Below are 11,392 nucleotides of genomic sequence, written 5' to 3' on the forward strand. Positions count from 1 at the left end.
GCCCACCGGGTCCGTGCCAACCAGCGATCCCTGCACATTAACACTATCCTACACCCACTAGGGACCATTTTTACATTTACCAAGCCAATTAAACTACAAACCTGTACGCCTTTGGAGTGTGGGAGGAAACCGAAGATCTCGGAGTAAACCCACGCAGGAAGATCGTACAAACTCCATACAGACAGCACCTGTGATCGGGATCGAACCCGGGTCTCTGGCGCTGCATTCGCGGTAAGGCAGCAACTCTACCGCTGTGCCACCGTGCCGATTAGTAAGGGTGTCAAACATTATGGGGAGAAGGCAGGAGAATGTGGTGGAGAGGGAAAGATAGATCAGCCATGATTGAATGGCTGAGTAGACTCGATGGGCTGAATGGCCTACTTTTGCTGCCATGACATAAACACATCAGTTCAAAAGTAAGATGGCAACAATTTTGTAGGTTGTAATTTCCCCAATCATTTGCTCTCCCTCGTTGACTGTGAGCTGAGATTCAATCTCCCAAGCACCAGTACACATACAATTATACTTTGAAATCCACAAGACTATCAGTGTACTAACAGTTAGAAAAGCAATTTCAGCCTTTTAGAAGATCAAGCCAGTTGTATCGCTTTGATTACTCCAGATTTACAGGTTTTACAATGGGGAGGGCCTTTGAAATGATATTTAGGACAAATATAACTAGTAGGAGCAGCTTTGAGTTACACTTATGTCGATGGTCAATGAGGAGGAGATGATGTAACAGATCTGCACTGACTGAGGTCTGAAAATCACACACAGTTGGCTGTGTTCTTAAGTGGTTTTCTTCGAAGAATGTTAAACAAAATAGAATTCTCACTGTAAAAGATAAACAGGACGAGCTCCAGTAACACAAATAAATTCCAAGAGAAGGTTGGATAATTAAAGTATGCATTGCATTCATATAGATACTGTACTAGGTATCGGTATTGGTCTGTTCATTATTGTCACGAGTACCAAGATATAGTGAAAAGACTTTGATTGCATGCCAACCAATTTGATTAGTGTATAAATGTAAATAATTTGGTGTACATATAGCTGCTGGTGTACATATGGTGTACATATAGCTGCTAAATTTGTATAAGATAATTATAAGCAGTTGAATAAGGGATGGGAATTAATAAGCTTTGGCTTCTTCCTGCTCCTTTTCGGACATACAATTTCATTTATTTATAGATATTGTTTATGACACTTTATAAATATTCCTGTTTTGTTTTTTGCATGCTGTTTCACACTTGCTTTTTATTCTTTTATTCTGTTCGAAAGAAAGAATTAAATAAATAAATAAATAGATAAATCGGATCATACTGTACATGAGGACAATCAAGCCATATACAAGCATAACAGATAGTGCAAAGCAAAAAATGCCTTGGTGCTGAATATACTTTTACAGCATTGTAGCATATGACATAAGATCAATCAGCTGAAATATGACCCTCTATTCTCTTATGACAAATTGTGCCTGACCAGCTATTTCCATTTTTATTGCTGTTCATTTTAGATTTCCAGAATCTATCGTGCTTCCTTTCATTATCAGAGTTTTATTCTGTTGAAATGAATCAAACCAGGTCCTGATTTTCACCACCAATTCGCTTATGATGTGTAATAGACAAAGACAGTCAGAAATTTGCAGATGCGTCACCAAATGAACATAGATAGAATGCTACCATGACAAAGAAAAGTAACAAAAAACTGATTCAGAATCATCATCAGATATACACTGTGAATAAAGAAATGATGGTGCCACTTTTGGATATTTTGTCTACTTATTTAGATATGATCCTTTAATAAGAACAATTGATTTCTTCATTCCTCGACTTCCTCATTCATAGACCACAGTCTGTTTGTATTGGTGGAAATGTGTCAGCCTCGATAACAATCAGCACGGGAGCACCTCAAGGCTGTGTGCTCAGCCCCTGCTGTGCTCCCTCTATACTCATGACTGCGTAGCTGGTCACAGTGCGAACTCCATCATCAAGTTCGCTGACGACACCACTGTTGTGGGACGTATCACTGATGGGGATGAGTCAGAGTATAGAAGAGGGATCGAGCGACTGTCCATATGGTGCCAGCACAATAACCTGGCCCTCAACACCAGCAAAACCAAGGAACTGATTGTGGACTTTGGAAGGAGTAGGATGGGGACCCACAGTCCCGTTTATATGAACGGGTTGATGGTTGAAAGGGTCAAGAGCTTCAAATTCCTGGGCGTGCACATCTCTGAAGATCTTTCCTGGTCCGAGAACACTAACGCAATCATCAAGAAAGCTCATCAACGCCTCTACTTCCTGAGAAGATTACAGAGAGTTGGTTTGTCAAGGAAGACTCTCTCTAACTTCTACAGGTGCACAGTAGAGAGCATGCTGACCGGTTGCATCGTGGCTTGGTACGGCAACTTGAGCGCCCTGGAGAGGAAAAGACTACAAAAAGTAGTAAACACTGCCCAGTCCATCATCGGCTCTGACCTTCCTTCCATCGAGGGGATTTATCGCAGTCGCTGCCTCAAAAAGGCTGGCAGTATCATCAAAGACCCACACCATCCTGGCCACACACTCATCTCCCTGCTACCTTCAGGTAGAATGTACAGGAGCCTGAAGACTGCAACAACCAGGTTCAGGAATAGCTACTTCCCCACAGCCATCAGGCTATGAAACCTGGCTCGGACAAAACTTTAATTATTAATAACCAATTATCTGTTATTTGCACTTTATCATTTTATTTATTCATGTGTATATATATTTATATTATAGTATATGGACACATTGATCTGTTTTGTAGTAAATGCCAGGACACATGACAATAAACTCACTTGAACTTGAACTTGATATATTTTTTTGTGAATACCCTTTATGTGGTTTTATGAGCTGGAATTTTTGAAATGCCAATATTTATTTCCATATCTCTCTATCCATCTCGAACACGAGATAATTATACAACAAAGGATGATCAGTAGCCAAGAAAGTTTGAGTCTGAAGAAGGGTCTCGACACCTATCCATGTTGTGTAGAGATGCTGCCTGCCTGACCTGTTTAGCTACTCCAGCACTTTGTGACCTTCTTTGTAAACCAGCATCTCAGTGATCTCAGCTGTTACTAGGTCAGAGAATCGTATCAATCTTGGAGATTTAAATGCAAAGGGTGGTAGGTTAACTGACCTCTGTCAATTGCCTTTAGTGTGTAGTAGGAGGATGAGAAAGTGGGTTAATGTAGAACCAATATACTCGGTGGGCCAAAGGACCTGTTTCCATACTGTATCCCTAAATTAAACTGAAAATGGGAACAGATTATCAAGCCTGGATGGGATCCATTTGCAAAAAAGGAGTTGGAAAGTTAATAGTGATTACCTGCAGCTACTCATTCTCAAGATTCAAGATTCAAGAGAGTTTATTGGCATGTGTCCCAGATAGGACAATGAAATTCTTGCTTTGCTTCAGCACAACAGAATATAGTAGGCATGAATACAGAACAGATCAGTGTGTCCATATACCATTATATAAATATATACACACATGAATAAATAAACATATAAAGTGCAAATAAACAGATAATGGTCTATTAATGTTCAGAGTATTGTTTCAGTTGAGTTTAATAGCCTGATGGCTGTGGGAAAGTAGCTATTCCTGAACCTAGACGTTTCAGTCCTCAGGCTCATGTACCTTCTACCTGAAGGTAGCAGGGGATGAGTGTGTGGCCAGGATGGTGTGGGTCCTTGATGATGCTGCCAGCCTTTTTGAGGCAGCGACTGCGATAAATCCCCTTGATGGTAGGAAGGTCAGAGCCGATGAAGGACTGGGCAGTGTTTACTACTTTATGTAGTCTTTTCCGCTCCTGGGTGCTCAAGTTGCCGAACCAAGCCATGATGCAACCGGTCAGCATGCTCTCTACTGTGCACCTGTAGAAGTTAGAGAGAGTCCTCCTTGACATACCGACTCTCCGTAAACTTCTCAGGAAGTAGAGGCGCTGATGTGCTTTCTTTATAATTGCATCAGTGTTCTCGGACCAGGAGAGATTTTCAGAAATATGCACGCCCAGGAATTTGAAGCTCTTGACCCTTTCCACTATTGACCCGTTGATATAAACGGGACTGTGGGTCCCCATCCTACCCCTTCCAAAGTCCACAATCAGTTCCTTGGTTTTGTTGCTGTTGAGAGCCAGGTTATTGTGCTGGCACCATTTGGTCAATCGGTCGATCTCTCTTCTATACTTTGACTCGTCCCCATCAGTGATATGTCCCACAACAGTGGTGTCGTCAGCGAGCTTGATGATGGAGTTCGTACTATGACCGGCTACGCAGTCATGAGTATAGAGTGAGTACAGCAGGGGGCTGAGCACGCAGCCTTGAGGTGCTCCCGTGCTGATTGTTATCGAGACTGACACATTTCCACCAATACGTACAGTCTGTGGTTTGTGGATGAGGAAATCGAGGATCCAATTGCAGAGGGATGCGCAGAAACCCAGTTCTGAGAGCTTGGTAATCAGCTTGGAGGGGATGATTGTATTAAATGCCGAGCTGTAATCAATGAATAACAGCCTGACATGAGTTTTTGTTGTCTAAGTGGTCCAGAGCCAGCGAGACCGCATCCACCATTGATCTGTTGTGGCGGTAGGCAAACTTCCAGGTTTTTGTCGAGGTAGGAGTTGATTTGCTCCATGATCAACCTCTCAAAGCTCTTCATCACCACCGACGTTAGTGCCACTGGTCGATAGTCGTTGAGGCACGTCACCTATCTCTTCTTGGGCACCGGTATAATTGATGCCCTTTTAAAGCAGGTGGGAACCTCAGACCTCAGAAGTGAGAGTTTGAAAATGTCTGTAAAACTCCAGCCAGTTGGTCCGCACAGGTTTTTGGAACACAACCCGGTATACCATCAGGTCCAGGCGCTTTTCGAGGGTTCACCCCTCTGAAAGATTTTCTCACGTCGTCCTCTGTGACTGAGACTGAAATACCATCACAGCGAATGGGGGCTCGAGAAGGCACATCAGTGTTCACCCTATCAAAGCGTGCGTAAAACGCATTAAGTTCGTCACGAAGTGATGTTTCGCCGACATTCGAGCTGCCTGTTGATTTCGCTTTGTAGGAGGTGATTGCATTCAGGCCCCGCCACAGCTGCCGAACATCTGTCTCATCCTCCAGCTTGGAGCTGAAGTCCCTTTTGGCCTTTTTGATGGCCTTACCAAGGACGTATCTGGACTTCTTGTAGACCACTGAATGCCCGGTGTCTGGTCTTCAGAAGAGTGCGGGTCTCAGAGTTCATCCAAGGCTTCTGATTGGGAAACATTCGGAAGTTGTTTGTAGGGATGCAGTCCTCCACACATATCTTTATTACGGCGTTGATTACAGTGGATTTCCTGATGCAGGTGAGTTCATAATTGTTGTATCTTACTGTTTTTCTTTGTGCCATTCTCAAAATGTCGCCGCAGGTAGGCGCCATCTTAGAAGATAAGATGGCGACTACCTGTGCAACATGCAGGTTCTGTGCAACATGCAGGGCCTAATCATAGCCAACACCATCTTTTGTCAACCAAATTATCACCAAACTTCTTGGATGCATCCATGGCTTAAACACTGGCATCTAATTGACTATGTTATTGTTAGGATAAAATCATCGAGATACTGTACATATTTACTTACAAGTGTGTCTTTGGTGAAAGATGGTAATATATTTTCAGATTTCCATACCTTTTGAAGTGAATGATGAGGAGTTGTTCAGTCAGAAACTTCATAATTTCTTTATGTGGTTGTGTGCTTTCAATGAGATACTTCTGATTTGCAACAGAGGATAAATGATGGCTTTGGAGTCTTAAGGATTTTCCTTCCTTCATTTGTTTGGATAGATAATCTACGTTAAAATAATAATAGGACAAAGTCAGATTCAAACAACTGAATTCTCAAGGGTTCACAACAAGATCAAGTGACGATTTGACATTTTTGTATATATTTGTTTTCTGATGACTGTAACCTACAGTAGGTATTAAGATTAGGCATTCTCCTTCGTATTGTATTCTGCACTGTTTTAGCAGCTTTAGTCAATGAATATGCACTCACAGCAAAACTGGACAATGTTCCGATTGTGTTAACACTAGGAAGGGAAGGCATGGAAATTCAATACCAGGAGCTTTAAACTGCAGTCTCCGTCACTCACAGCTGCAGATTTAGTGCTTACCTGTTTTGTTGCTGCATTTGCTGGAAAACCACAAATTCCTGAGATAAGATGAAGAATGTTTCTTTACACAATCAATAGTAAAGTTGTACATAAAGAGCCAATTCAAGTATTTGAGCCAGATAAAAGATGCTGGAGGAATTTAGCAGGTCAGGCAATATCTGCGGAGTGAATGGATAGATGGCAATTTCGATCGGGACCCTTCTTCAGACTGATTGTAGTAAGGGGGAGAAAGATGGAAAAGAAAGACGTGGGCAAGATTTTGTTGTGAGGAGCACCTTTCTAATAAATTGTCCATCTGCACTACATTTCAGGATGCAGGGGAAGAGAGCTGATTGTATTACTTTAGGTTTTTCTCCAAGGTGCAGATGTAAATTAGAGTAAAAAGAAAGAAAATGAAGCACAATATTTACATTGCCAAGGTTCCAGCGTCCATGATATGTACTGTAGTTCTAATGATACTAATTATATATAACCTCCACAAATTGATTGAATGGCATCCTTTCTTGTTTGAAATGTAGTAGGATTGATTTAGGAAGCCTTTATGTATTTAAAGCTTATATTGATGGAGCCTGGTGTTTTGAAAAAAAAACTAATTTAAAAGTGAAGAACACACTTGTACTGATATTCATCCTCAGGAAAAATGGTTAATTGCCAATGCTATTAAAATACTTCGTTTTCCTGATGTTTACAATGGTGCATTGACATGGAGTCAATGAGTGAAGAGTGAATCAGCAGCTTCAGACTGCCATGACATGCCATCATCAAGTATCCTCCACAGTAATCCCATGTTTCCAGCACCAGTCCTGTTGCCTTCTATGTCTTGACCATTCAAGTGCTCCATTTGTAGCCTAACTGACTTGTCACATTTGGTCGTTAAAGAAGAGTCAGTGGTGACCAGAAATTCATATCTGGTCTCTTCGGTTGTGACTTCTGCGTTGATGTCCTATGTCAGGTGTGTAGGACATTTAGAAACCAGATACAGTGTAAGGAGAAAACACTCAGCCATTCCAACACATTTCATTCGCAGTGGGGTTATTCTGTGCACAGTAAACCAGACATGCCTGAATTGCTTTGTTTATTACTATCATCTGAAACTCTGGTCAGTTCAGGTAACATGATAAATGCAAGTTCCTCCCAATGTGGAGATTTCTGTTACATAAAAGAGACCTGGGGTGCCTTCTGCTCAATGAGAGAAGGGTTAATTTCCTTTTCCTTGGTTAGAGAGCTCCAGGCAACATGGACACAGAGATCTGGTTAGGTTACTGACTTCATCTACGTTCAAGAAACAATGAGTTACTCTTATGCGATGCTCTGGATGCTAAAATCGTACGAAAACTATTTTTCAACCAGAAGGTTTCTCATTCATACATTAGATAGCTTTGACCCGAACTATAATCAGATGGTGCACCATGGATGAATCTTTACATTTTGATGTGAATTTGGCCATTGTTTAGTTTAGAGATATAGCATGGAAACATGGCCTTCAGCCCACTGAGTCCACGCTGATAATTGATCACCCGTTCATACTAGTTCTATGTTATCTCACTTTCACAACCACTCCCTACACACTAGAGACAATTTTCAGAAGCCAATTAATATACAAACTCCGCACGTCTTTGCGATGTGGGAGCTAAAGTCTTCATTAATGATGCTGCTGCAAATCCTCTTTGCATCGGTTTTCTGGGTTAGAGTCCCGAAGGGAAGCTGCGTAGGAATTCGAGGTGCCAGTGTCAGACCTATTTTTATCCAAAGAGACTTGAGACATCATTGCCGTCTAAAGATGAAAGCAGATCACTTAGACCAACGTAACTGCAGCAAACAGCTGCTCCACTGAATCACCAGTTAGATCATTGGTAAAGTCGAGTGTATTACAGTGTTTTTGCCTCCTGACCTTTTTGCTACAGTCATTTAGTTTGTGGTCGTATGGTGATGTAGAAGTTGAATGAAACTCTTTGTCGGGTTAACTCGGGTAGTCAGCCTAATGAAGTTGAAGTTGATGAAGATTCAGTATCAATACATTCTCTGGATGTAGGCTTGTTTTTTTACCTGGTCTCCTAAGCTTTCTTTCTTCATCAAATGCTCTAGCAGTAACTTCTATTAGACCAATATTTTGTTGATATCAGGTTTGGTCTTTTGCTGTTCAGATCTACTGGCGTTGTGGCTTCCTTTTTCTCTGGAAATTATGATTTGATTTGTCAAACTGAATTCAGCCACAAAAGATATTACTCCTGTCATTCTGATTTGCTTGCTTTGTTTTTTTATTCTCTGGGAGCCAACCTTTTGTTTCCTGCTTTAATGTCCACGTCACCTATGCTTTTCCTCCAGAGATGCTGCCTGATCCGCTAACTTTGCATCTATCTTTGGTATAAACCAGCTTCTGCACTTCTTTGTTTCCACATTTTGGTTTACTCCAACTGTTTGTTTGCAGCAGGGGAGAGGATGTGCTTTCTCTTTCTCAATGTAACAATCTATTGTGTCTTAAAATCCTTACCACTGCTGAGTAAAAATATCGAAGCAGCATTCCAGATCTTCTTCTTCTTATCGAGTCCACACACAAGATTAGAAGTTGTCCAGCCAGAGCTGAACACACTTTGCGGCATCTGCATACAGTGGTGACCGTTTTGCGCTTCTTGTGCGTGGTGGTGGGAAGATGGGTGAAAACAGGGCCGCAACGTGAACGCTCTTTCATTATTACAGATATATGCTGCTTCCATCTCCTGTAAACAGATGTGAAGAAGCCTCAATGATGGGCAGTACTTACATTGTCCTTTTGTGAGGTTGAAGTTGTGGTTTTAGCTGTGGTTGGATTTCAGTAGAGCTAGATACTGCACTAACACATTTCCATAGTATGAATCCAATAACGTGGATAGGACAGGTTTAGAGGGCTAGGGGCCAAACGCAAGCAGGTGGGACCAGTGCAGCTGGGACATGGTGGCTGGTTTGGGCAAGTTGGGCCGAAGGGCCTGTTTCCACACTGTAAGACTCTATGATTCTATGATTTTATGATTCAGTGATAGAAACTTTAGGAAAGAAATGTCACCCCCAGTAAGCTGAGATACCAACAACAATATATTTTCTAATGTCGACTCGCTTTATATAATAAAATAATAAAATTAATTCAAATGTGGATGACCCAGATGCTGTTTGTATTACTGGTAGTCACATTAAGATTGAGGAAATCAAATGTATGGTGCATGGATCGGTGGTGTTCCATTTCCTTCTGCAACACCATATGAAAACTAAGTTACTCTGATTTAAAAAGCTGACCTTCTCAGGTTCCCAACTACATACTTATTATCGTAATACTTAGCTTTGCAACCTTTTGAAAATCTGAAAGACTCACTTTAAATATATGCAGCCATTTTAAAGCTTCCTTGTTGTACTTACCTGAAGATGAAAACAACCGTGTAAATGTCCACTGCATTGCTTGTCACTGACTTTGGAGTCCATGCTTCTCAAACAGGATCAAGATTTAGTGTGAGAATTTATTTGTATTATTTTATTATATGAAGCGAGTCCATAATAGAAAATATACATCAATGATTTGGATGAAGGGATTCAAAGTAACATTAGCAAATTTGCAGATGACACAAAGCTGGATGGCAGTGTGAACTGTGAGGAGGATGCTATGAGAATGCAGGGTGACTTGGACAGGTTGGGGCAGTGGGCAGATGCATGGCAGATGAAGTTTAATGCGGATAAATGTGAGGTTATCCACATTGGTAGCAAACACATGATTACTATCGAAATGGCGTCAAGTTGCGAAAAGGGGAAGTACAACGGGATCTGGGGGTCCTTGTACATCAGTCTATGAAAGTAAGCATGCAGGCAGTGAAGAAAGCGAATGGCATGTTGGAACAAGAGGAATCGGATATAGGAGCAAAGAGGTCCTTCTGCAGTTGTGCAGAGCCCTAGTGAGACCACACCTGGAGTATTGTGTACAGTTTTGGTCCCCTAATTTGAGGAAGAACATTCTTGCTATTGAGGGAGTGCAGCGTAGGTTTACAAGGTTAATTCCCGGGATGGCGGGACTGTCATATGCTGAGAGAATGGAGCACCTGGGCTTGTACACTCTGGAGTTCAGAAGGATGAGAGGGAATCTTATTGAAACATATAAAATTGTTAAGGGTTTGGACACACTAGAGGCAAGAAACATGTTCCCGATGTTGGGGGAGTCCAGAACCAAGGGCCACAGTTTAAGAATAAGGAGTAAGCCATTTAGAACGAAGAAGACAAAACACTTTTTCTCACAGAGAGTGGTGAGTCTGTGGAATTCTCTGCCTCAGAGGGCAGTGGAGGCAGGTTCTCTGGATGCTTTCAAGAGAGAGATAGATAGGGCTCTTAAAAATAGCGGAGTCAGGGGATATGGGGAAAAGGCAGGAACAGGGTACTGATTGGGGCTGATCAGCCATGATCACATTGAATGGCTCGAAGGGCCGAATGGCCTACTCCTGCACCTATTGTCTATATCGTTGTTGGTATATTAGTTGTTGGCATCTCAGCTAACTGGGGGTGAAATTTCTTTCCTAATGTTTCTATTACTGAATCATAGAATAACGGAGTGGAAACAGGCCATTCAGCCCACATTGCCCACACCTGCCAACATATCCCATCTACACTAGACCCGCCTGCTTGCGTTTGGCCCATATCCCTCTAAACCTGTCATATCCATGTACCTGTCAAAATATTTCTTGAATGTTGCAATCATACATGCCTCAACTACCTCCTCTGGCAGCTCGTTCCATACACCCACCACCCTTTGTGTAAAAAAGTTACCCCTAAGTTTCCCATTAAATCTTTCCCCCCCTCACTTTATACCAATGTTCTCTGGCCCTTGGTTCCCCTACGCTGGGCAAAAGATTCTGTGCGTTTACTCTGTATCTTATGTTTTAAACACAAATGTTCAACATGTACCCATCTCATTAATCTTGTAAACAGCCATCTAGATACATTAAAATAATAATGAAACAGTTAAATTAGGATATCCATCCTTGGACTCCCTCCTGAGAAGCAGAGATAAATCACAAAGGATGAAGAATTTCTCTGAGTCATAAATTGACGTAAAGGAAACCATACACAGTAAATCATTTAAATTGTTCCATTTTACGCCCTCGTGTGTCACAGAACAAGAGGGACCTGGTTTGTCTCAGCTGAAATCGGTTTATGGATATAATTTATGCCCAGTTCATTGATTTCCTGCCACATGAAAAGCTGC

This window comes from Amblyraja radiata, chromosome 6 (genome assembly GCF_010909765.2).
Source record: "Amblyraja radiata isolate CabotCenter1 chromosome 6, sAmbRad1.1.pri, whole genome shotgun sequence".
Lineage (NCBI taxonomy): Eukaryota > Metazoa > Chordata > Chondrichthyes > Rajiformes > Rajidae > Amblyraja > Amblyraja radiata.